The sequence below is a fragment of the Ursus maritimus genome, unplaced genomic scaffold, assembly GCF_017311325.1.
Source record: "Ursus maritimus isolate PB19 unplaced genomic scaffold, ASM1731132v1 scaffold_1, whole genome shotgun sequence".
Classification (NCBI taxonomy): Eukaryota; Metazoa; Chordata; class Mammalia; order Carnivora; family Ursidae; genus Ursus; species Ursus maritimus.
Genome location: NW_024423343.1, coordinates 29,304,715 through 29,332,390, shown reverse-complemented (window position 1 = coordinate 29,332,390; position 27,676 = coordinate 29,304,715). Strand labels below are relative to the sequence as shown.

At 47.1% G+C, this 27,676-nt stretch overlaps 1 long non-coding RNA gene across 1 annotated transcript; it reads right to left on the bottom strand.

The window, feature by feature from the left end:
* Positions 1–1,294: 1,294 nt before the first annotated feature.
* LOC121104400 lies at positions 1,295–24,565 on the bottom strand. The gene is made up of 3 exons (XR_005836707.1): positions 24,370–24,565; positions 24,118–24,193; positions 1,295–1,374 (listed from the first exon to the last, which is right to left on the bottom strand). It is a non-coding gene; the product is annotated as an uncharacterized LOC121104400 (long non-coding RNA).
* Positions 24,566–27,676: the final 3,111 nt, after the last annotated feature.

The following is a 27,676-nucleotide window of genomic DNA, read 5'->3' as shown; positions in this document are numbered from 1 at the left end:
ATATGTTGTTCTGCGGAGCAACAAACGATTTAGATAAACCTCAAGGTCATGTTTGGACCAGAGAGATGTTTTTCATTAGCCAGAGAGTGACCATCCTGATAACAGAAAAAGCAGCTTGTGGAAAACCGTAGAACACCCACCTCCGCGGGGGCAGCCCCACCGGCCTCCCGGGGCCGCCCGGATCGTGCTGAACGCCCTGGATGCTCACGGGAAGCCACATCAGCAAACAGACCGAGCGTGCCATCAGCTCCCGACTAGAGCCCCTCTGAGTCCGGCGGGCGGTTATTGCTGTGACCTGTAGCCACACTTGCAGGAGGGACCCTGGACAGAGCATCTCCCCAGCTCAACGGCTTGTCAATCACAAATCTACAGACCAGCTGAGTTGTGACCTTTTTCCTCCACGACACCCTATGGCCCGTGTTATCACAGTTGATTTCCTATCTTGGCCAAGCCTCTTGGTTTTCCTGAGCCTTCTTCGCAATTCCACGCGGGAGAAGGGAGAGTGTGTTCTTGCCTCCTTTGGGTCACCTGGGCGTCCGTTTTCTTGTCACGAGGTCTCAGTTCCGTTGCACTGGGACATTTGTACTGCCTGGGTGGGCTACCGCACTGTCGCCCTAGGTCATTCGGCCCAGTGCCCGCTGGGCCCTCCCTGAGGGCCCTGTCCTCCCAGGAATTCCCTGCAGCCTCAGCGGCCTGTGAACGCCGCCCTGCTCCGTGTCTTTGTTCCAAGTTCTTAAGTGTTACTAGGGCACTCGGTTGCTTTCCTTGTAAAAGGTCGCCTTCCATATTTTCATGAAGAAAAATTTAAGTATTTTCTCAGAATCTTGCACTAAGAAGCTGCCTCTGACCCCTCAGATCTCAGGTGTCTTCTCCATTCTTCCCTGGCCCGCTCTAGAGTCCGTATTGTAATCACCTGGTTATTTTTTGTCACGTCAGCGGCCTTGAAACAGCACGCGCTGTGAGAAACCATTTCCATCTGGTTCGCCGCCTTCCTGCTCATTATAAACCTGGATCTTGGCACATAATATCTACTCAACAAAGATTTTTGAAACAAATGAAAAAACCTTAGGACATCAAATGCCTGTGCCCATAGTTTTCTACCAGGGTCTGTCACGGTGGGACCAAGAACTTCAGAGACTCGTTTCTGTTTTCCTCATTCCCCAGATCATGAACCACAGAGGCTCAACAAAACATAGGGACCGCATAAAGGCCAGCAGCACAGGCCCGTTCACGGTCTCAGGAGCGCGCGGGCTGTACGTGTGCACTAACCAAACAGAAAGGAGCAGACCTGAGGGTCACTCACTGGTTCCGGGCCAAAGAGCACTGCTTTCTGGCTTGTGAATTTTTCCCCTTCTTTCCATGGAGAATGTGGACCTGGCCAGAGAGAACAATGAGTTCGGCAAGAAGGGGGAAACGATCCTAGATCACAGGCACCCTGGAATGTGTGAGCTCGCTCTCTGTGCCCCCAAAGCTGCACTGGGGGGCCCCTCTGCACACAGCGGCTCTGCCCTAGCACTCCCCACACTGCATCATGACCAGCTGGCTGTTTCTCGATCCTTGCCTCGCCCCACGTGTAAACAGCTGATCTTCTAAAGCTAAGGTTGGGATTTTTTTAATAGCTTGATGGAGTTATAACTGACATACAATATCACCCATGTACAGTTTGGGCAAATAGATAACATTTTTTTATCCACAAAACCATCACCACAATCAAGACAGTGAATATATTCATTACCTCCCAAAGCTTCCCCGCTTCCCTGTGTTAGCCCCCCCTTCTCCCAGCCTATTTCTCAGGCAACCACTGATCTTTCTGTTACTACAGATTAGTTCACATTTTCTGAAGTTTTATATGAATGGAATGATACAATATGGACTCTTGTTCACTGACTTCTTTCACCCAGCGTGATTATTTTGAGCTCCATCCATTGTTGTCGCATGTATTAATAGTTTATTTAAGGCTAAGAGTTTTTAAATTCTTATCTTGAAAGTTTGAGGGCATCCTAAAAATTGGAAGAGATTGGGTTCTTACGATGTATTATAACACACACTGTCTAGATTTGTTCTAGAATTAGCAGCCCTGATATCAACAGGAAACCCACCATAAGGAAAGATTCAGAACCAGAAAGGAACAAATCACAAGTAAGATAAACAGCTAAGAGAACAGAGAGAAGGAGCTGGAAATATCTCCTGAATTTCCTTCTGTCTCTAACCCTCTCCCCCACTGTGCTTCCCCAAGACCCACTGTCACCAATTCATCTTCATCTGTCGCTGCAAGTACTTCCCTTTGCTCTTCTTCCAAATGTCTCACCTCCGCCATAAATAAAGCCTTTTTTTTTTATCACCTACCTGCAGCTGAGCAAGAAAGAGTGAAATTACCTCCCACTCAAACATCTCACTGGAAACCCCACTGATTCTGTGTTTAGAATTTTGAATCCACTGTGACTTGAGACAAATGTTTCCTTTTCAGGGTTCCCACGTAAGGGCCCCAATGCCTGGCTTCCTCTGCCTCCCCCACCACATCTCTGAGACCTCAACCCAACCGGGGACACTACCCACTGGTTATAAAGCAAGCTAATTTCAATACGTTATCCAGGTAGCCCAGGATCGATGCCTTTTCAGGTGGGAGGCTTCTTCCGTGTCTTACTCTCTGTAACGACAGGACTATACAGGTATAGCTCCCTTTGCTAAAACAGCTGAGCTCCAGGGGCAAGCACCGTGTCACCTCGTAGGCTGCTGCTTTTCCAGAGCCAATCCCTTCAGCCCAGAAGAACTGGCTCTCATGCCCCATTTGCCTGTTTGAATCCCTTAAATATGTAAGGCCTTCCCTCCTTGACTTCCACGTGTGCAAGAACCCACATCCCAGGAGGCCGACTGCGGTGAGAAGTCCAACCTGCAGCTAGCCGGCTGAGAGACGCTGGGTTTGCTCTTCGCTTTGTAAAAAGTCCACTTATCCTCTGTGGCTTTTTCCAGAACTCCTAGCATAAAACTTACCTATTTAATGGGCAGACTTTCGTGCATTAAACAGCACAGATTCCAAAGCCACGGTTGAAGGCGGGGCCAAATGATTCCCTGGCAGATAAGGAAGGCGCCACTCCAATGGCTGTAAACCTGGCCGTGAACTGCCAGGCCCAAAGCCATCCTTTATCAAGACTGGTGGGGAGTGTCGGGCCATTCCTACAAGTGGAAGACTCTTTTTCCCTCCCACTCCACAAACAACCTGTGCCAGGAATTGGCTCATGCTTGCAGCAAGGGGCTTAATGACTTGGGACTTCATCGGTCATGCTGTATTGTGTAGAGCTGTGCATATCCTAAGTCTTCAAAGACCCTTCCCTACCAGATCCTGACCTGTCTTACCTCCCTGACCTCCTCCGTCCCTCGAATCATCCTTCCAGACCATGGCCACATCCTGGGCTTTTCGTCACTCGACCCCCTTTTCCACATTGTCTCCTTGACCTAGATGGTCTCCAGGGGCCCCACCTCCCCCATCTTTGCCTGCTGGAAACCTGTCCATCCTCCAAATCTCGACCTAAATGCCCCCTTGTCCTTAATGCTTCCATTACTCCCCCAACCAAAAGTGATTTCTTTCCCTTTCTTCCTTAAAGCACTTAGCGCATTCCATAAATACGGTAGATGTCCCATTCTGCCTGGTTGTAGCTCGAGCAATCTAGAGGGCCGTCATCACTGTACGTCTGACATTTGAGAGAACTTCGGGGCAGACACTCTGCTTCCACACGAATCAGTGCACTTAATCCTCAAAGAACTGGCTAAGTCCCAAAGAAGTTATTCAACTTGTCTAAGATCGCAGAGCTCGTAAGTCATAGATGTGCTCCTAAGTTGGCATGACCCTTGCACTTAACCAAGGTGCTAGACGGTAAGCTCCTACGGAGACCAGCTCTCCAGTGCTTGCAGCGTGCCCTGCCTACAGTCACGGTCACAGGCACAGCACACACAGAGACACCAATTTGCATTCATGTTTACGCGGATACTTACACCTACATAGGTAGAGATACCTCATGTAAACGCGATGAATGAATAGAACACGTATCGTTCTGTGGCTGCAGGAGCAAATCACCACGAAGTTGGAGACTCAAAACAACTGAAATTTCTTTCACAGTTATGGAGGCCAGAGGTCTGAAGTCATTGTCACTAGGTCAAAATTAAGGTGCTGGCAGCGCCCTCTAGAGGCTCTGGGAGAGAATCCATTCTTTGCCTCTTCCACCTGAAGAGCCGGGGCCTGCCCACTTCCCTTGCTTTGCGAGCACTGCACTCCAGTCTCTGTCTCCACCTTCACATCGGCTTCTCGATGTTTGTCGACCTCTCTCTTACAGGACACTGGCGATGACGCTTAGGGTCCACCCAGATAATTCAGGGTAAGGTCACCAGGTCAACATCCTTCACTTACTCACATCAGCAAAGACCCTTTGGCCGAATAAGGTGGCACATTCCAGGGACTAGAACCCACTCTTCCCAGGCCGGTGTTCGGCCAACTCCAACAGCCAACCTTGACTCTTATTCCTAAGACACGGGCGTCCGCTGGCGGCTGATTTTACAAATTAACACGTTCTAAACAGCGCGGTAAGACTCTGTAGGAGCCACGTCCTCCGTCCCTGATAAAGAAGCGTTAAAAACGACCAGAATTGCACAAAAGACTTCTTTTAGAAGCTGGGTTCAAACACAAAGAGTATACTCTTCAACAGAAAAAAGAAGCAGAGCTCATTCCCCTCAACAAACATATTGTAGGTCACATTTTTATGGCTGAATCAACAAAATGCCCTCCATAAACTACAATTCTGTGCAACACAAACTGTTTCAGAAGCGCTCCTGCTGCCAAGATGAGAAGTAGATACAGCCCGTTCCGTACCCTGGTGTCTCTGAAAATTCTTTCCCACGTATCTCGAGGCTGCCAGTGCTAATGGCAGGGATAGGGTATCACCCTCCCGCGACCAGCCGGCTACCCCTCTGTCAGGGGCCCAGGGAATCTCAGAGCACAGAGCATGAAACACTTCAAGGTTCCATGGTAGGAACCCCAGACAGCTGCTGTCAGAGGAAGTTACGTAAGCATTATTAACAAGGGCCAACGCGAAATCACACGCTTAGGTCGAGCCCACCGACTCTGACAACGTCGATGCATGAGGCTTTGCTAACAATCCTCCGTTTGGGAAACAGCCTTGCTAGATGATGCTCAGATGTGGAGAATGCCCAGTAGGCCTTTGGTCAATATGATTTTATGGTTTGTTTTAAAATGGTTAAATAGCTATTAAGCTTCCTTCTCGCTGGCCTGCCTCCCTGCCTGCATATAAGTCATGCGTGCATTTGCTCTCCCTCTAAATCTCCGGGACACGTAAACACACACACTCTCTGCAGCTTGATTGCTCCATTATGGGGAGGAAACATCATGATTTTTCCACCCCTGTTGAAGGTTAAGAATGCAGTCGCAACCATGAACGTGAGCTCATGAGCCTTCAGTGACAGGCTCGGACGCTTACAAGCCACAAGAGCTCTTTCTGCCCTGAGACGCAGCCAAGGGTGGGGGTGCTGGTGGTGGGCAGTGGGGGGCCTTTCTGATCCATTCTCTGTTTCAAAGAGCTCAATAAAATTGATAGAAATTAGACAGCTTTCTTTTCCTGGCGATAGTTCACCCTACCCTGTTTCATTTCTGCTGGGTTGTCACTAACCGACCAGCCCGGTTGTTAACTACGTTTATTACTCACAGTCCAGGGAGCCTCAATAAACTCAGCCCGAGAGCCCGCAGTGCACGCTCCCCCAGGACCCTCTGGGTCAGGCAGGAAGTCCCCTCCAGAAGCAGATTTCAGGGGCTGCCAGTTGGACGGCCATTTTGGTCAGGAGCCAGGCCCAGCTTCTCTTCCAATGTCACACTTGGGGAAGGCTCAGCAGCCGTGAAACCTCTCCTGGGACTCTGTCATCCAACTGTTACACAGAACATGGATTTGCCTGACAAGCCCTGAACAGCACAGGCTCTTTTTCCCAAATCCTTTATCTATGCATCCCAAGAAGGTTCCGGTTAGGATAGAGCTATATTTTATACCACTCGGCATGTTGGCAGTTGTCTCCTTCCCTAACATGTGATTTAAGAATAACAGTATGTAAGGACCCAGGGTTAATACAATAATGAAATCCAATCTTAGCACGAACAAGGGAGCACAGAGATGAACACGGGCTATGCTATGGAAACTCACAAATTTGGGGATGCCAAATGTTTACCTTTTGATTCACAGAACAAATCCTCATTACCTAAACAGATCGTAAGAACAAAGGTGATGTTCTCTGCAGTTTAAAAATATGACCTGAGGGGCGCCTGGGTGGCACAGCGGTTAAGCGTCTGCCTTCGGCTCAGGGCGTGATCCCGGCGTTATGGGATCGAGCCCCACATCAGGCTCCTCCGCTATGAGCCTGCTTCTTCCTCTCCCACTCCCCCTGCTTGTGTTCCCTCTCTCACTGGCTGTCTCTCTCTCTGTCAAATAAATAAATAAAATCTTTAAAAAAAAAGAATTATTTAAAAATAAAAAAATAAAAAATATGACCTGAAATTCGGAATTTTATTCATTAACATTAACTTCTTCATTCACTGGAACTGGAGGAAACAGAGGGTTTCGTCTATCTCTTAGAGAACACAAAACTGTTCAGTCCCCTCTTGATCACATCTGTTCACTGTGGAAATAAAGGAGGCTTCCATTTCACCAAGAGTGGAAGATGTCAGTGCTAACCCTGCCACAGTATTCCTTCAGGGACTCCCAGGAAAGAAGAGAAGGGAGAGACGGATGGAAAAGCAACAGAAGGAGCCGAAGAAGAAAAGATCCAAAGTCTCCAGGAAGCTACTGACATAAACACATTGCCTTTGTTAGAGAATTCTTCTCATCCTAAGTTTTTGCCCATGTCTACAGAGAACACACCCACTTAAGGCTAGGACACAGGCCTTGTCTTCTAGAAGCCATTTGGTAGTATCAAGGAAATGCAGAAAAGGAAGGTCTGCCCCTCAAAAAACAAAAACAAAACCCTCCCCCATGATGCATTGACTCACCACTGTGTGTTGAGAATGGCCTTTTCCCACACACTCCTCCTAGGACATGTCTATGGCAAATCCCTTGCTCGTCAGCATGTGTAATACTTCAAATTCTTCAGCAAAGGAGAGAGCAAGGAGATTTAAGGATGCAAAGTGAACTAAGGGCAACAGAAATGGAGGTCAGGAGTGGGGTCCTTGCTGGTATGTATGGGGGTTCTACCCAGATCTGGACAGGTGCTCAGGCCACAGTCTAGTGAGCTACACTGGGAGACTAGAAGGCGATTTTGTGGAATGGGGAGAGGTACGCCTTTCTCCTGGCAAACTCAGAGCCACAGCAGGGTGTGCAGCTTGGCCATCAGCTCCCTCTCTTCTCCTCGGCCAGGCCCCCTTGTGGGGTATGCAAGTTGCACAGCCCCAGGCTGGGGCTCTGGCAAGAAGACGAAACCTCAACTTCACAACTTCATGTGGGGACTGATGAAGAAGAACTTTCATCAAGAGACAAGGGAAAAAGACCTTTGCACCATTTTTATTATTACTTGAATTCATGTTCCCAGATATTACTCTAAATACCCCCATGTGTCTTCGATCCTCTAATGGCTGAGACACTGGCATGTGCACTCACCATAACTGTCTAGCATGTTCTCTACACCTTTTCTGTCTCTGTACCCAGAACCTACCATTTTCCCCATCCCTATCTCCCCCATTGTTTCCCTGTTTTCCTGACATAAATAAGAAACAAGATGATGGGTGGGTTTGTGGCATTTGCGTTGCCGAATTACCATTCGAGAAATAATTCGTGAGTCTAGACCATTCTAGACCTAGAGCATGCTCTCGGCCTACATCTTCAAACTCCTGGCAATCCCAGAAAGTCTAGCCTCGTGTCTAAATCATCACACTTACTTCCATACAAGGAAGGCAGAATCAAACATGTGTACCTCTCATGCCCAGGGATCTACAGGTAGAAAATGGAGGGGCTGGGATTGGAACCCAGGAGCCCCAGGGTTCATGACCACCATGCCCGCACGGGATCCCAGGGAGCGTGCAGTGAAGCTGGCGGTGTCTAGGAATGCTCCTCCAGATTTAGATTCTGCCTTTCAGATTTGGTATCTGATTTCTTGCTCTGCACCCTAGTAACAATGGCTTCCGAATAGAAACCGGGCCCATGAGCAACCGGGCAGGGTCTGGGTGATAAGCCCTAGGTACGCTGCCATTCAACCAGCACCAAATATTACTGAACAAACAGGCGTAAGTCTAGGTGGGCCAGAGGCTCCCTCAATGCCTTCACATTTCATGGCCAAAAGGATAAGCCCCCAGGTTAAGGAGGACAAACATAAGCGCTTACCGGGTTGCCTTGCTAAACATGGTAACTACAGACTGGGAGAAGGGACAAGAACTTTCTTTTACTTCTTCCATTATCAGTAGGTGCTACCCCATCTGTATTTTCTGTTGATCAAAGTAATGGAATTTAACCTCAAATCATTGTTGCTATGCTTGGAAATGTTGTTCATATATAAGAAATATTCGCAAAATTCTTTCAGGTTTAAAGACGTTTCTCTCCACTCTTCGCTAAATTACTAAATGAAGAGGCAGATCATGGGAACGACCAATATGTCTCTAAGTGATGGTCTATATTTGATTTTCCTCTTGCATGTCCTTCAATTAATACCTCAAATGTTTATTACATTATTTTAATAGTTGTAAAGGACATGTTTTCCAGTATATCAGACGCATACTTTAAATATGTTTTTATCATAATCTTGGAGCTAAGAATTTAAGTCCAATTTGTGGAAAATGTCTCTCACCTAACCTGTTTAGAAAAACTAAATCTTATTGTCAAACCAATTATCCAGTCAAACTCACTTTAAGTCAGAAAAAGTCCAATTTTACTTTGTTAACGCCAACAAGTGTGTTACTACAGGCTCCCAAGACTATTTCCTTTGTTCTGGATTCTAATTCCAAAGTGGATGCATGGGTGGGTGGGTGAATAGATTAGAGCCTTGCCATGAGTTCATCACCCGGAAGAAATAAGGTGTCTTCCCCTCCATATTTCTTCTTTTTACAATTGTGGCAAACAGCACATTATATAAAACATCCCATCTTAACCATTTTAAAGTGTACGGTTGTACAGTGTTGACCACATTCACCTTGTTATACCACAGATCTCTAGAAATTCTTCATCTTGCAAACCTGAAACTCTATACCCACCAAATAACAACTCCCTGTTTCCCCTCCCCCCAGCCTCTGACAACCATAATTCTACTCTGTTTCTAGAAGTCTGACTTAACTTTAAGTACCTCATATACAGTATTTATTTATTTGTGGCTGGCTTATTTCACTTAGCATAATGTCCTCAAGTTTCATCCATGTTGTAGCCTGTGACAGGATTTCCTTCTTTTTTTAAGACTGAATAATATTCCATTGTATGTATATACCACATTTTCTTTATCCATGCATCCATTGATGAACATTCGGGTTCCTTCCACCTCTGAGCACTTGTAAATAATGCTGCAGTGAACGTGGGTGAGCAAATATTCCTTCAATATTTCTTAAGAAGGCTCTTTTTGCATTGGTCTCATGAGAGCCTACACTCAACAGCAACACATTACTAAATTTTCCCTTTTAAGAGTTGCCCTGGGGGTATTCTATCCCCAGAGAAAATACACCATCATAAAACCCAAGATTAGTGAGAGGAATTCTTTTCTTTTGTAATGTGGGGAAAGGGTGATTAGAAAAAGAAAGTCAAGAACTAGCAGAGCACAGACAGACATCGTAGAGTTGGGTTAGCACAGAGGATGTATGGAACTTGGGTTCCAGGAAATCTAGGCCCTTACAGCTATCCATGGCCCTATAAAGTTTCCACGGACTCCCAGAGGCATACATATCCCAGTTGAAAGACAGCCAATGACCTCACACAGTCCCTGGAACCCAATACAAACCCCACAAATGTTAGATTTCAGTATTGCCTAGCCCCAGAGAATGCATTGCTACAAATATACCTATACCCTCATTTCACTCCTCCCCCCACTGCCAAAAAAACACCTAGGTAAAAAGACTAGAACATGATCAGGTAACAGGTGCAGTGAAAAATTAAATTATACTGAGCTGAAGGAAAGAAATGTATTTCAACCCCCCAGCAGGGAAGGTGCTCATTCCCCGCTCCTTGCACGCCTTCTTAATGATGATGACTGTTTAATCACATCCCCCGGTGGTGGGGGAAACATCTTGTTCCCATTCATTAGGTCACAATAACTTTTTTGTTCATCCAAAGTGCTTAGGATAAGGTTCAGTGCCTAATGTCACTGACAACACTTCTAATTGAAATCCCATCTGAAACATTGCACCTACATAATGGAGACCAGCCAAATAATTCCATGCCTTTCAGAATGTCTTCTTCCTGCTCCTGGGCTAAGCTCTTGTACCTAATTCAACGGCAAGCCCATTCTCTGAAGTGTTTAGACTGCTCAGCAATTGAGTGCCACTGCGACCCAAGATTTGCGGAGCGAAAGGAAATGTTTGTTGAACGAATGCATACCGGCACGCATGAATGAATGGATGAGGGAACAAATGAATCAAGAGCGTAAGGCCACAAAGGATTCAATTCCCTGGTGCCAAAGAAAATCAGAAGGAGGCCACTCCTCGAGTGTTTTAATCCTTCTTGCTAAGCACAGCCTTGACTCGGTTGACACTAATGAAGTCCTCAGCAATAGCTAATGAACTGGTCAATAAAACTAACCAACCTTACAGCCTGACCCCAGAAAAGGTCAAATGAGTCAATGACCCAACTCCACAGCCAGGTAGCGAAGTCCTGAGAGCTTTCCTTCAGATGTCCCTCCACGGGATGGCTCTGCCACACAGCGCCCTGACTTCTGGCTCAGCAATCATTCGGATCCATTGCTTTCCCACCCTGTGGATGGACCCACACATCCATTTTCCAAACCACAGGCCTCATGCCATCCCTGGGGAGTCTGATCGACTGAGCCTTCACTGAGGGTCCTTCCACTCTGCCAGGTCCTTCTCTTTGCTCAAACAAGCACCCCAAAACCCCACACTTGGACCTCCCAGTAACACGGTGATTCACTGATTTTGGCAATTAATCTCATTCTTAAAAAGAAAGAGATAGTAAGCAGATGCCAGTGAGAAATAAACATGGCAAAACTTTCTAGAAATTGTAGAGAACCATGATTCTCTCGGAAAGGTTTTGTCTCTGCCCCCTCTGTCCCTGGGTGTAAAAGTGCATCAATCACTCCCCTTATCGTAGGCAACAACCCGGGCAAGCAAGTCGTTCTGCAATCAGCCAACTTCCCTCAAACTCTGAAATGTTGACTGTGTCTGCAGATCGCACCAGTTTAGTTATTTTTTAGCACTTTGGCCTGTCGTGAAAACATTCTCTCCAATCCCGGTATTTTTCCTACACGCGCATAATAACTTTGAAATGTATTATTGCTGAGAAACCGCATTCTCCCTGCCAACAAGTCCCCAGAGGGAACGCTCTAGCAGAAGAAAAGAAGTTTTTACAATCACTTCATGAGAGAAAGTCGCTCATCCACTGGACCTAATCAAGTTTTCCCAAAACATGGGCCACAGCTGACACCCAGAGCTGCACTCCGTGTTTGTGCTTTTTTTCTTTTCCTTTCCTTTAAAAAGAAATGGCGACAAACCTAGGCTTTTTTTTTTTTTTTCCACAGCAAAACATAATGGGCAAAACAAGCGACTACCATTGTGGGAGTGCTAATAGAGATTCTAGCCGGTAAGTAAAAGACATCCCAGGACCAGAGGACTAATTAACAGGTCAGCCAGTAATGCACTCACGCAGGAGGAAATGTGTATTTAAAAACCAGGGCTGAATGTGGACGGCGGGCTGCTGCGGACTTACAGCTGCTCCTGTGGCCCCTGTGGAAAAGCATTAGCATGGGGTGCGGAAGGGGGGTGACCTCAGTCCCAGCCCCAATCAATGCGTTCCTGTCTCCTCCGTAAATCAAGGCGTATGTATTAAAGTGAAGCCCTTTCAGAGGCCTGTGTTTGGAAACAGGGATCTGCTTCTTGATAGTCTGATGAACGCTTCAGTAAACATCTCTGCCACTTGGTGGCTTCGTCCCAGAGACACTGGAGATGATGGGCTTGGCTGCTCAGAGCTTGCGCTCCAAGGAAAGGGGCCCAGTGTCCACTTTCTCTGTGTGTTTATAACTCTTGTGTGGAGGCTGACTCTATGGCATGCACGTCGGCTCAACTGGCATCCCTTCCAACAGAAACTTCTGTGAGCTGGCAGGCCAGCCCACTGGCTCTCAATGTACTTAATGGGGATCCAGGGACATCAAGGATCTGCCAGTGCCTTCTAAATTAGCAAAGAAATATCACCAATGGGCTTGTGTTAGTCTTATGTATTTCATTAAAGCTCAAAACATCTGAGGACCCACCATTTTTCAGTGAAAGTAATTAGGACTTTACAGTGAGCATGTATGACAATAACTGATGTCAGCGTTCTCAGCGATGGGCCTGAGCAAAATGGTGAGCTCACGAACGTGTGTGTGTGTCTCTTAGTGTCCTTTTACCACTGTCACAGATTGCCACCAAGGTAGTGCTTCAAAACATGCGGATTTATCATCTCCCAGTTGTAAGGCCAGAAGACTACAGTGGGTCTCCCTGGGCTAAAAGGGAGGTACTCGTCAGCAGGGCTGCGTTACTGTCTGGAGGCTTTGCAGGCCATGCCATTTCCTTGCCTTCGAACTTCTAGAGCTTGCCTGCATTCCTCGGCTCACGGCTCCCTCCCCCATCATCAAAGCCGCCAGCGTCGCATCTTCCAATCTCTCTCTTACACTGACCTTCAGCCTTCCTCCTCCACACTTCGGGGACCTTCGTGATTACCTTGGGCCCATCTGGATAATCGAGGATAATCTCCCTATTGCAACGTCCGCTGATGAGCAACCGAAATTCCTCGTTGCCATGCGACATAGCATATTCACAGATTCTGGGGATTAGGACATGGGCGTTTTTGAGGTGCCACTATTCTGCCGACAGTGGTGCGTCTGTAATGGCCCCTTTCTTCACTCTGTTCCCTCCCTGGCAGTATTGCCTCCTGCCATCAAGGAGACCGGTTATTCTTATTCAGAGAGGGCAACAGCTTGTCCTACTCGATGCTTATATCACAGCGTTCCTGACTTCCCCTTCATTGCCTGCTCATCTTTAATGGAAATTCAATTTACCATATATGCTTGCTTTTTACTCTACCATCCACTTCCATCCATTTTATCAGCTGAACTGTTTCCTCATTCCTTCTCTACTCTGAACTCCATGACTGCTTTCGTGGAACCCACGGAGCACGACATTGAACTGTGTACATAGAAAAGACCCTAGGAAAGAGGTCCCCCCCAGCTGCCTGCAGGGCCGGCCACAGGTGGGACCAGAGTAGGACTTGGCACAAGCCACTGAACGCAGTCTTAGAGCTGACAGCCCAGAGGAAAAAAAAAAAAAAAAAGAGGTCCCCTCACCCCCAGAGCTGTGTTCCTCAGCCCCGTGGAGGAGGGCTCACCAGTTGGAAATGGTGGCCTGGGACATGACACTGACTTTCTCCATCTGCAGAGTGAATCTCTCTTCGGTGGACTTTCTCCCAAAAGCCTGTCCTGGATTCACGAAGTACCAATACTTACTGTTGCCAGGCATCTCGTCGAAGCTTTCAGAATAGAATGCATTTATGTCTACGAGGCCAGCCTTTAGAATTGCTGGCGTGATTTTAGGGTTTCATTGCCTGAAATAATACTTCTTTCACTGTAGAGTGCCTAAAATTCACTTCTAAGATTCGCTTATTAGACATTCCTGTAACGTGAAGTTTCCTTCAGATGTTAAAATGAACGCTCCTGTGGCCGGGTTTATGCATGAAACACCACCGACTGTACCTCTATGTGAATGAGTGCCCGTCTGGCCTCAGCCGGGGTTTGAGAGGAAGCGGAGGGGAAGAGTATGAATATAGTCGGAGATTCCCGTACCTGACTTCTACCCAAGCCCACTTCCTCAGAGAGTTAAGTCAAGTGGCCCGTGTTTCAGCAGGACTCTCGTCCTGTTACAGGTACCAGTTCACTTAGCCAAACAGCTCCCGTGGAAAAGGGGGTCACCTTCTAAAGCACCTTCTTCAGACCTTCTCCCCCCAATGCCTTCAAACTGCTTAAAACTCTCCAAGCTCTTCCACGAAAACCCCCCGATCCGGGCATCTCAGGAGCGTGACACGTGGTGGAGATGTCCTGTGGGACATTATCACATACAGGCCAAGGGCGTTTTCCTCAGGAGTAACCTGGAAATGGTGAGCACCTGCCAGGATGGTGGTGAGGACTACGTGAGAATCGCATAGAAGGCAGTGCTGCTAGGGGGCCTCTATCCACAGGAAAGGGGGAAGTGAAAGGGGCTGAGAGAGGAAACAAGCCGTTAGCTTTACAGCTTTTCCTCTCTCTTTGAAATGGAGCACCACCGAGTCCCAAGCACAGAGCCACCTGCTTCTATGGACATCATCTCATTTCATCCTGACCACAGCCATGTTTCTAGCTGAGGGCATGAGGCTGAGGGAAGTGATGTGATGCCCCAAGCTGACAGGGAAGTAAGCGGCAGAGCTGGGACTCCCGACTCTTACTTCGGAGTCTCTCTCCCCTTGAATATACCAGCCCGGTTCTGGAGGAATAACTAAACACCTCTTCGGGTCTGCCTATCAATACCATTTTGATAGCAAGTGAATATTAAGAAGTATCCTTGCAATGTGCCAAGCTCTCTGCTAAACACGTATCACACTAAATACGCACAACCACCCAGGGAAATAATACCAGTCCCACACGGCCGATGAAGAGCCTGATTCTCGGGGCGGTTAAGCAAGCCTCAAGGTCACACGGTCAGTGAAAGGAAGACTTCTTGGATTTCAACCCAGGTCGGTCTAATTTCAAGTAACTGTACATTTAGATTGATTGGGGTAAAGATAAAAGGAACAATCCCACCGCCCCATAAATTCACCAAAATGCAGCTTGTAAAATATTAAGGAAAACACTTTTAGAAAGGGACTTAAAATTGTAGAAGACCCTCGGGTTAGAGGAAAATCCAGACATCAGACTTGAAAGGGCTACGATATTTAGGAATGATATTTAGGAATGAACCAGGAGTTTTCCAGGGCAATTCGATTTATTTAGTTTTTAAAAAGAAAGAAAAAAAGGCTACGATATTTAGGAATGATATTTAGGAATGAACCAGGAGCTTTCCAGGGCAATTCGATTTATTTAATTTTTAAAAAGAAAGAAAAAAACTGGTGTTTTGTTTTGTTTTGTTTTGTTTTGTTTTGTTTTGTTTGAAGAGCAAAGTACCCAACCAGGGAATGCTCTCTGCCCCACGCAGCATCCGTCATGTAACGCCACAGACTTTCCGAAACCAACTGTGTATGTGTGTGGAATTATCCCCTCAAGGAAAGTGGCCGAAACTCTGTTACGTGAGACTCGTATAACTGTGCTGGACAGAAATGAAGAAAGACACTCTGGAGAATACTCTGCCCAGTGGGAGGGGGACCAGATGACCCAAGAGTGCTGAGACCTGCAAGCCAAATGACTCACGTTCACATTCACAATTCAGCACACAGCAGCATGGGTGGGAAGCACTTCAAAGCCAGCAGGTACACACAGAAGGAGCTGAGCTCCCTGAGCCCCAGGGACTGGGCATCACTTAACGGCATCCCCGGCTTCTCACCAGCCCAGCGGGCCCTGCTGACTGAACCTGGTGAGGCGACACAGGCTTCAGCCCGGCACAGCCGAGGCCACCCATCCTGGCCACCATCGTGCTCAGAGCCCTTCCCTCGGCCGGCCGCCCAAACTGATGGATTGCATCCTGTCAGAATATCGATCCTGGTGAACTAGGGGACCCTTGGCTGTGATTAAAAGAACCTGAGCATAAAGAAAAGTCTTGAACTATCGATGATACCATGCCACGTGGGAGACATTGCCAGAAAATCAACTCCGAATGGAATGGGATTGAGACTACACACATCTAGGGAGTGGGGTAAGAGAAGTTTCTACACAGCCAAAAAGCTCCTAGTCACTTGTTTTACAAATGTTGTGGCCGTGAGCCTCTGTGTGGAAACCACACCGCCCACCAACCCTTTTGCATGATGACCTTGCATCATACCCTTTAGCAAAAACAAATCAGCCCCCATAGAGCCAAGGGTACAAGAGCGGAAGGCGCCTGTGGCCACCATGTATCTCCTGTCGTTCAGACTTGCCAGCATCTCTTCCGTCCTGAGTCCACAGCTGAACAGAAAGGGCACCTGCACGTCCAAGTCTCTCCCCATCTCCCACCTGTCTCCAGGTTCAAAGTCTCCAAGGAATTTATGAGCTTCCTTTCTACTTTTTGTGTTCTCTTCTGCCGAAGTATCTGCTAACCACGTTGGGTGTCCCTGAGCAAAGCACTCTGGGCCACTTAAAGTAAATGAAGCCCCTCGTGTCCTTTGAGAGACGAGGCTGAGCCATGAGAAGCAGAAGGCCCCTCAGTGGCTCTCAGGCATGAAACAGACTTGAGCAGAGGCAAACAGGGAAGCGGGCGCCATGACGCAGATCTTCAGCAGGATCTGAAAATCTGAGTAAGAGCACGTCAACCATTCCTTGCACTGTGTGCTGGTTTTCGAGATGTGTTTCCACTGAGGGCAGTTCCGTGTCTAATTCATCTTTCTGTCCCTTGCATCAGGCACCCCCACCTGACAACGGTAGGCTTCCAGTTGCACTGTGTTTCACGATTGGCAGGGTCCTTCCCCTCCAGTCATTCTTTACACCCTCAGCCAACAGCTTCTGAGCACCTAGTGTGTGCCTGGCACTGTACTGGGCCACAGGAATGAACGACGTCAGAATGCCGACGCTACCCACGCCGGGAGAAAGAAAAACTGGAAAACAGTGTGACAGATACAATGACAGAAGGGCCCCTTCTCCATGCCCAGATGGGGACAGAGGTCGGCTGAGGAAGCAACCTGATGGTGGTGACCCTGAGCCCAGTCATGAGGGCCAATGTGTGACTGAGTCAGCTAAGAGAGCTGAGCTCAGAGGAGTCAGATTGCTGCTATGGAGTGGTGGAACAGGGTCAGCAGGGGCTGGTGTTCACAAGACTGGTGTTCCAGGCAAGGAGCTCCTCTTTTATCACAAAGATCACAGCAGGTTAACATCCACATTGGAGAAAGATCTTTCTGACTGCAGTAGGAGAGGGGTGGAAGGGTGGCAGGGAGCAAGGAGGCTGGAGGCAGGGAAAGCAGGGGTGAGTGAGGGGGAGGAGAGCCACACCCTGGGTGGCTGGAGGGAGCTGGTGAAGGGTTACAGATGGAGAGTGGGTTAGGAAAATCAACAGATCTTGGTGACCCATGGCCAATGGGAGGGAGGAGTCAAGCATGATTCCCAGGGTCCACCTTAGAAAAGCCTGGTAGAAATGATGTCATTTGGAAAGGTGGAAATTCTGGAGCAGGGGCAGGGAGTCAGAGAAGGAGGTGGCCATCAAGTCAGGTTGGAGCCTGTGGAATATGCTCTGGAGGTCTGTGTGGACACGTGCAGCAGTGCTGACCTCTGGCTCTGGAGCCTGGAACCAGGCTAGAAGAGTGCCCGGGGATCAGGGAACTCACTGGTTAAGCTCAATCCTGGTGGGCGGTGTTAGCCAGGGAAAGCACTCAGCACTGCTTAAAACAGCCACCACAAACAAAAAAAAAAAATGGGTTTGGACAGAACCCAGGAGACACCAATGTTTAATAAACTATAGAAAGGGAGAAAATCCACAAAGGAGACTTTCAAAGCTTGTGAAAGAGAAAACCAGGAGAGTTATATGTCAATGATACCTCATTTTTTTAAGGAAGAGAATAAAAGAAAAAAAAATCAGGAGAGCGTCATGAAAACAAAGGAAGGAGACAAGGAGGCCCCGAGGACAGAGTCTGAATTGTCCTTCACAGCCGCATTACTGTTCCCATTTTACAGAGAAGACAACTGAGGTTCAGAGACTCAGGGAGACGAAGCAACCTGTTCAAGACTTTTAGTTTGGAGAACAGGCTCAACTACCAGTGTTCGGGCCAGGCGGAGCAGGCCTTACTCCCCCATGGCTGCGGCCCACAGAGCAGGCTCTTAGGTTCATTCATTCATTCATTCATTCATTCATAAAAACTGTAATTCCTTCCTACTGTCAAACTAAGTCACTAGAGGTGGCAGAAGTGTCCCACACTAATACGTGGATAAAGGAACTGAAGAGGGGTTCTGCAGGTGCTGAGCCACACCAACATTTGCTAACAGGCCTCACACCAGCTTCAGCCCACGCGCTCCTCAATCCTGCAGGGCTCCTGGCAGGTCCGCATGGGTGGAACCTGAGAAAAGGCGGTGGGAAGCAGCTACCCCTGAGACACCCAGACACGCAGTGCAGGGCTTGCTGCGGTGCTGGCCGAGTTGGGGCTGGTCACTGCTGCCCCGCGGGCCGGGCGTCCTCCCTCCCGTGCGCGAGCCTGGAGCGCCCCCTAGTGCACGTCACGGGCATAAACATGCCAAGGAGCTCGGCGGGAGACCAAGCGGGGCTGCGGCGGTATTCCGCGGGAGAGACCCCGGGACTTTCTCCAACCCTGATTTCTCACAAATCTTTGGGCCAATATGGCCAGTTCAGATGATCTGAAAAGGTTTTCCAAAGACGTCTTCGGTGGCCTGAGCATGTTCGCCAGGACTGCGGATGACGATGAGCAAAATAACTACTGCGATCAAAACCCTTAAAAGGCTGAAACAGTTGGACAGCCACCCCCCCCCCCAGAGAAACCAGATGTCTCAGGAAAAGCGAGGCAAAGTGGATAAAGTGAGAGAAACATAAACCTTGGAACCCAGCTATCCTGAGCACACCATTAATACCAACCGCACTAAATGATACATCCAATGAACAAAATTATTTTCCCATGGGGGAGAAAAAAGAGAGAGAGAGAGAGAAGGGAGAGGAGAAGAAAGAAAAAAGATACATATGTGCCCATGAAGGATTTTTTAAAAGGTGGCAACAACATGCAAAAGAGAAAAATGCAGGCTCCTTTGTAGAAACAGGGAGGAGGCCACTTGATTTGGGATTCACTTGCTGTGGGAATGATGGAATTTCCCTCTGCGCCCAGCTTAAGAGTAAATCAGTCTTGAAATGTACCAGAGAAACCGACAAACAAAACATTCCCTTCTCCCGCATCTCTCATGCAAAGTGTCCCAAAGAGGCTTGGCAGAATGGAATTGAGCTGAGTTCTGCAATGAGAAAGCATATACGCTGTAAAGGAACATTCTATAGAGAAGCAATCAATCCAAGGTGATTCATGCAATCAGTCAGTCAGAGGTGTAAATCCCTCGGGGCGCATGAGGTATGCCGCTGGCCTGGATGCCTATTTTCTGGGGGCGATGAATGAATGGATTTCTCCCTCCTTCCCAGGCTCCAGTGCTTTTAGCAATTGGCACTGTGGCAGGATTTATACCACGGTTCTTGTAAGTTGTACCTTCTCTCTCTCCTTTTCAAAGGTTTCTTTCAATAAAATGCAGATGGAATTGTTGGAGAGCTGCTTTTCATGTGTTTATAGGTTACTTCTGCTCTACTGCTTATGCAGGTGTGTGTCTCTAGGCCTCTTTGTTTTTTATTTTCTCTGCCTATTAGGGAAATGGAAACATATGGATTCCTTGTTTGGGCCCAGCGGACCTCATAGAATGGTATCCCTGTTGCTTTCCTCACACATCTTCCTGCAATCACAGGGCTCTGAATTAGCCTCTTAATCCCCAGTGGAAAAGCCATAATACAGGGAAATTCAATAAAATGTATATGTGGTGTGAATGCCAAAGCATTTACAAAAATAGATGGCAACGTGGTCATTTATACGCCCACGTTAGGAGAGCCTTAGCTGGCGATGGTGAGGAGGCGCAGTGTGCGTAAAGGAGCAGGCATTCAAGATGGCAGACGTGAGCCTGGCGTTCAGGCAAGCTAAGATTTTAAAATCTAGCTGGGAAAAACAAACAGTACTCAAGTGCAAAGAAATTGGAGGCTTGGTTTTGGATCTGAACCTCCAACATAAATATTTCCAGGTTTACATGAGCAGTTCAATGCAGAGCTTCTTTACCTGGAAGATGGAGTCTAGAAACATATGCAGAGTGTTCCCAGAGATGAACGGCGAAGCCCTGCTATAGGCAATATTCCCATGTTATAATTTTCATTGTAAATAAATAACTCATTTACCGGAGGCTGAATATGTTTTATTAAAAGGTCCCCCGATAGTCCTTTAGGAAGAGGAAATATGTAAATGTCCACTATCCCCAGCAGAGTGTTCATTAAGACTAATGGGAATACAGAGTGTCTATGATGTGGGAAACAGAGGCAAAAGAAAAATTAAATTTCCTTACTACTTACAGCCCATCGACAAGTCCTATAAACAGGCTGAGTGACATTCCCCTAGGAACTCAGCTGCCTCAATGTTATTATTTTGCTAAGGGCAAAAGGTAATCTTAGCCCGACCCCCAGGTCCTGGACGTTTACTTTAACATATAAAAAATACCTTTGGAAACTTCCTTTATCTCTATCCCACAAGATATATGTTGGCAGTCATCCTCCAATCATAGGACCCACCGATATATGTCTGAAGGGTGTCTTGACTAAGGTTTTATTAGACAGTAATAAATGACCTTTTCCTAAAAACAGCTAGCCCCCTCAGGATCCTGAGAACCTTGCTTCCGAAGTTCCTGGAGACTTAACGCTATCCCTAACCGCCTCCCAACTTGAATGTATATAATCGCCGCTCCTCGTGACCCCAGCACAGCTCTTTCTGCCCACAAGTCCTATCCCTGTGCTTTAATAAAACCACCTTTTTACACCAAAGACATATCAAGAATTGTTTCTTGGCCATCAGCTCCAAACCCTAACATCTTTCCTACATCATCAACACTGCTCAAGGCATCAAGTTTGTAACAGTTTGTAATCAGGGGCCCCAGAATGATTGGCAGGGGTTCAGACCCAACATGGCTGGATTCCATGTGCTTTCTTGAGCCTTTGGGGAACACTGCTGAAGTTGCTGTCCCGAAGGAGTCACACCGCAGAGCCCTGACACCCATGGCCTCTGACCACCTCCCCAACAAAACAGGCGGGAAATCTTCTGTTCTGGATGGATTGATTCCACTTGGGTGGACAGAGGCTTTAAAACCTTCTCCAGCCCTTCCCGGAACAACTTGCGAGTTTGGAGACAAGGCTGCCTAAGGAAGAGCGGATGGATTGATTCCACTTGGGTGGACAGAGGCTTTAAAACCTTCTCCAGCCCTTCCCCGGAACAACTTGCGCGTTTGGAGACAAGGCTGCCTGAGGAAGAGCCTGGAGACATTCTCCCCCTGGTGGAGAATCACTGTATGTAAGGAATGGTTTCTGCGGTGGAGCCCTTTGCTGGGTGAACAGAATGAAAGCAGAAAAAGGAGTCACTGAGAAGGAACCGCTTGGAACATTCTTGCAATGACCCTCATGACTTGAATTTGATTTTTTCTCCTTTCAAATTTCTGAGTGCAATTCTACAGTAGCTTTTTCTTTAAAGAAAATAATAGGAGGCCTAGCAGTGGGATTCCTGACCTGGGCTTGACACTCACCCCCGCGTAGTCCCAGCTCTCCCTCAAATGTATAACCTCGGGCAGAGTGTGTGACATCCTGAGACTCGCTTTCTAAATCTGCAAAATGAGCAGCTCTGACAAGATGATTTCTAAAATCATCTCCAGCCTTAACATTCTAGGACTCTACACATTCAGTGTTAAAAATTAAATATCAAAATGTGCTACCCGTACCACGCAAACACGATGATGCTTGTGACTAGGCAAGCCCAGAAGGGATCCCTCAACAGGACCAACTTGGTCCTTCCACTCTCGCGTGGACTCCCTTCTGCCCATCAGCCCTCATGCACGAGATGGCCGGTCAGAAAACGACGACTGTACGTGTTTTGTCACAGAAACATTTTCTCACTTGGTGTATTGCCAGTAGGAAGATGTAATAAACACTAATTAAAATTACCTGACACAGCATCTTTCATCCTGACAGATACCTCATCCCCTATCTTTACAGAAACAAATCTAAAAAAGCATCTATGGCTCTAGAGAGGATAAAAGAACAGAAGTCTGGCCAGGCGCCCTGTATATGCCCTAAGTTGCAGCGGAGCCCGTGAATGCAGCTATTTCAAATGTAATTACCTCAGTCACCCCCCACTGGGCAGGGACTCTTCAGGTCTGCTCAGCTTCCAGTGCATGGCTGGTGCTCAATAAATGACAAATGCAATTATAATAATTAATAATTCATATATTAATAATGCAATCCCTTTCCCCACGCTCCGTAATTGCGCGCCAGCATGCCACACATACACACAAGCACGGGGGCTGCCAGGCGTCCCAGAATTTCTCCACACTTCCCTAAAGCTGTGTCCAAAGGTCACCTTGAGGAGGCCAGCCCAGCACCTGTAAGTCTAACAACAACGTCTGGCTTCAGTATTTCATTCTCTTTCTATCTCCTTCCCATTTCAAAGATTCAGAACTCTCTCTGAGGCCCAGGCCCGAGAAAGAAATGCCACGTTGACGCCCAAGGGATAAGCGCTGGCACCCACATCGTGACACCACTCCCCCACCGGCGGCCCCCCAGACACGATGCCTCCCTCATCTCCAGACTGCCTTCCTTATCCAAACACTGCAAAGAGCTGGGGCCACGGAAATGTCCATCCGGACCCTCCCCGTCAGCGCCCATCCTGACAGCACAGAGCCTTGAGGCGCGCAGAGCCGCTTATCTGGGGTGAACTGGTGAACCCAGTTTGGCAAATCCTCATCGCACAGTGAACAGCGTTCCCTTCAGAGGCAGTCACAAAAATCAAAAGCCCCAGCAGGTTATTAATACCCTAGCAAGTCTTCCCAGAAGAGGGCTAATGTTGATCTCTTTATCTCATCTGTGTTTTCTTTTTTCCTGGCATTCTTTGATTTTTCACAATGCAGGTAATTCTACTCTGTTTGATCAGAACTCGCTCAAGTTGTCTAATGAATTTCAATTGCCCGTTTATTTAGTTTTCCAACTGGTCTCTCCTCCCCGGACATTCCAAGCGATTTCCAAACTAGGATTAAAACCCCGTGTTTCTAACCCCCACCCCACCCTAAATCCCCTCCTTTTCACTCCCCCTTGGCGCTCCCCACCCCGACCCCCACCCGTCTGCCAGCTCTTCCCCCAGACCCAGCCGCTTTCTGCTTTCTGTAATATTAAGGCCTTCGTCAGCAGGAAGCAGGAGGCTGACGTCATCAGACAACTCTGTAATCCTTCTGGAGCCCAGAAATGACTGACCTTTTGTTATGCATAAAATCCACTCCTACACCCTAACTCCGAGGGACCGGAAGGCAAAAGAGTCCTTTAAACTGATCATTTTGCTTCTTACAAATTGCTTTCCCACGTTGCTTTTTTAGCTTTCCTTTTTTCCAGGCGCCAAGTTAAAACCAACTAAGATACAGCTTCTAGTTTCACCATCGGAGGATAAAGTATCTATGAAACGAACGTTCAGATTTCACGTTCCGGGTGTGGACGAGATCCCATTCATCAAGCTCACGCTGGATCGCAGAGCTCTACTGAGCATGCCATTGGCACTGAGCCCCCCAACGAGCCGCTGCTGCTGAGACCATGCTCCCCGTTCCCACATCTGCACGACTGGGGCTCACTTCTGTCTCCCGTCTTCCTGGAGAAAGTGCTCTGCGCATGTTTTTGGTACACTTTATGCCTCACAGGGGCTGAAGGAAACCCTTTGATACCAGGTTTTCTCTCTCCCCTGCTTCTAGTTCCGAACCAGAGCCAAGAGTATCTGTCTCTGTGTTAACACGCTCCTCCCAGACCATTAAAAATATCTTTGCCTTCAGCTCAGTTCTTTGTTTTACTGAAGTTGGGATTTCTCTTTAAACAAATACATTGCTCACTCACCCGTAAACCCACCTAGAAGAGAAGCCCAACATAGCAAACCCGTCCCCTTTCCCTATAAATCTGTCTTCCTCTCATATCTTTTATACTAATTCGAGGACACCACCACTCTCCTAATGCAAGGGTTGGCAGCCTTTTTCTGTAAAGGTCCAGAAAATACTCACTGTAGGCCTTAGGCCGTGTGTTCTCTGTCACAACAACTCAATTCTGTGGTAGTGTGAGAGCAGTCATCGACAGTACCTAAGGAATAGTATGGCAGTGTTTCAATAAAACTTTATTTACAAAAACAGGTGGTTCCCCAGATTTGGCCCTTGGGTCATAATTTGTCAACCCTTTGACCAGAAACCTGGGAACCATCCTATCTCCTTCTCTCTTTAAGCCCATACAACCAATCAATAGATGAGTGCCGATCTTACCTCCTAAGTATTTCTGAACTCTGCTCCTCTTAACCAGCGTTACGTTCTTACTTCACTTTAAAGAAGCTGCAGCTGCAAACTACAGAAGATGCAAGAAAGACGGTGCCTGGCTGGCTCAGTCAGTGGAGCGTGCAACCCTTGATCCCGGGGTTGTAGGTTCAAGCCCCACATTGGGTGTAGAGATTACTTAAAAAGAAATCTTGAAAGAAAAATAAAAAAGAAGAAGAAAGGTTAGGAAGACAATGGGGCACACCCACCTATGTTCAAGGGAAACTTCTCATGCCATAGAAGATCAGAGAACAAATTTCCGTTCACTGTATTTCATCGAATCTAAGATACCATTAATTGTAAGATGTGCCTTGTTTTGTGCATACTACTAAGAAAGAAAAAATAGAGGCAAAACTATAACCAAAGTTTCTTATCACTTAGAATTTTTATTTTATACTTTTTGAGAAAATTATTTTAGACGGAGAAGACATTGATTTTTGTTGTTTATCAGTCTTGTGTGTTTAAAATATACATATATATGAAAATAAATTGGTTAAACTTCTTGACATGCAGAGCCTGATACATACATCCTTTTCTTTCTAGAGTCATAGAAGTCTGTACCTTTCAACTCAGTAGCTTCCCTTAAGCCATCATATTCACACATACTCGGCCAGTGTCAGTGCTGTCCCTCTCTGGATCTTACTAGAAGGTATCAAGGGAATGTTTGCCAACAACAGCCAGGACTCATATTCCTTCCTCAAAGGGCCCTTAAATGGTTTGTGGCTCAGAACACAGAGGATCTAAAAAAAAAAAAAAAAAAAAAAAAAAGAAGAACACAGAGGATCTGCAGTTGTCCAGGGGTGGCGCCCTGAATAGCAGACTAATATACTTACAGCAGCAACGACCAGGACATCCTGAATTTTGCCTGGCAGACAGCAATTACTAAGCAATGCTGATTGCAGAGGTGCTGATGTAAAAACATGTGCATCTTAGCATCCGTGAAATATGGTATATATTTTAAGTTATAACAAATGTTTTATGGCGCGTATGTAACATTTTTTATGATCCCCCCACTTCAACTAGTTTTTTAGATGAACTACCGGTCATGGTTACCTATAAAATAATAAGAGCTCTTTTGCTTTACATGCCAAACAGTAATGTTTTTAGAGATTTGGTTTACTTATTTGAGAGAGAGCAAGAGAGAGAGAGCACACATTCACAGAGGGAGAGAAAGAAGCAGACTCCCCCATGAGCAAAGAGCCCAACACAGGGCTCGATCCCAGGACCCTGAGATCATGACCTGGGCCGAAGGCAGATGCTTAACCAACTGAGCCACCCAGGCGCCCCGGCCAGACAGTGAGTTGACAAGATCAGTCTCTATCAGAGACGAGGTTTGGAGCTTAAATAACGTTCTTTGGATGAGTATGTCACTAGCAGCTAGACTGTCTCACTGGTGCTACCGTTAGCAATTAGGGAAAAAAAGATATAATTTTTTCCCCCAAACTCCTCCCAGTGGGCTTGAACAATTCTTATTTCCCTACTGATTTGGTTTGAAAAAAACTCAGCCATGGTGACAGAATGAGCAGTAAGATTCTTGGGCTATAGTCTTCCAGTACAAAGATTATACCACGACTTCAAATTTGTGAAGTCTTGTGGGAGCCACAAGACACAAAAAGAAGAGCTAAGTTTCACAGGGAAAGCCCTCCGACCCTGAGAGTTTGGAGCATTCTTCCAGAATCACCCTTGGAAGGCACATGCACCCATGAAGGAAAAGCGTCTGAGGACTTCAGGCTTAGATCGGACAGCTCTCCATCTGGAACTGGGGCTGGCTCCAACTTCCCCATAGAATGAGTTGTTGGCTCAGCTTTTGATTCCAGAAACAGTGCAGTTATCGAATTGGAGAGCTAGAAGGGATCTTGAAAAGACACACCTCCTAAGATTCCATCTGGGAAGACTGAAGAAAAGTGGAGAAAAGTAGATCGGGCTGGGGGACCGCCCCTGGTCAGGAGCAGAGCAGCCAAATCCCGCAGCCAGTGTTCTACCCCCAGATCTGGGGGCCCTTGCTGGCGAATTCCTGAAATGCTCCAGACAGAGGCTACTGGTAAGACAGTTTTTGGATTATGAGCCTAAAATGCCACCCACCCCAAACCCCACGATCAGAGATAATCTTTTCTTCCCTTTGAAATGTGAATGAGAGTGGTACTGCCAAAAATCCTGTAAGACCTCTTCTTTTAAGCTTTAAATGGAATTCATTAAAGCATGTGGGAAAAAGTACTATTGTTTGATTTTCTTGTGAGTTTTTCGAAAGAAAGGCAGCCTAGTGAGGAGAACGTGCCCAGGCCATGACTGGATGAAGCAACGGAGATTCCACTCCCGACATTCAGCATCTCAACTGCTCCTGATAAGACAAAACTAACCAAGTTAAGCATGAGCCCACACCACCCTTCTTCCTGTACGCCTGGGTAATCCTGAGCGGAACGACTGGGTATGCCTACGAGACCGGCCCATAGGTGTGAAGCCATGTGGGGAGCCAGAGGCAAAGAGGAAGGTGGGGTCACTTTTCTCTGTCTTATTTCAGCTGTAAATTTTCTGGGCAATACGACTGTGACAATTGATTTATTTTTCATTTAATACAGATTTATTCTGTGAAGCTTTGAACACTCACTGACTCAGAATGGAGAATTTTCAGTTTAGCAAAGCAAACGCTCAATAAATATTATTGGATATGAAATTTGTTAATCTGCACTTCCCCTGTTTGGAGATAACCATATTTTCTGCTGCCCCATTTGACAGATCTCCAACCCCTAGCATCTCAATGTTAATCTGAAATGATAAGTGATCAAGGCTCATCACCTATTTTCTTTTCAGACAAGACTGACTTTTTTTTTTTTTTAAATCACCTTCTTAAAATCGCCCAAAGAACAAGTCGGGAATCCCTAAGGAATCTCATCAGCTCTATTATGCTGACTATGAAGACACTCCTGCCCCCAAGCCCTCAAGGAAGGATCTTAAGGAAGTAGAAATTAAATTGCCACGTCTAATGGATTCCCTGTGTGACTAAATCACTGTATTATTTCTCATGTTTGAGGAGGTACACAGATTTCACGGACAGGCGCACTCCCAGCTTAGACATTCCTGCTTCGACAGCTGCTGCCTCGCGCTGCGTCTAAGTCAGGCTCATCGATGGCGGAGCCCGGCACTTCCTACTCGAGTGGGCTGAAAGCATGAAAGAGTTTTCTGTTGACTTCACTCCCATGCTTCCAGGAGACCCCTCCCCACTCTGTCCCAGGAAAGAGTCCGCCTCTCCTCCTCATGATGG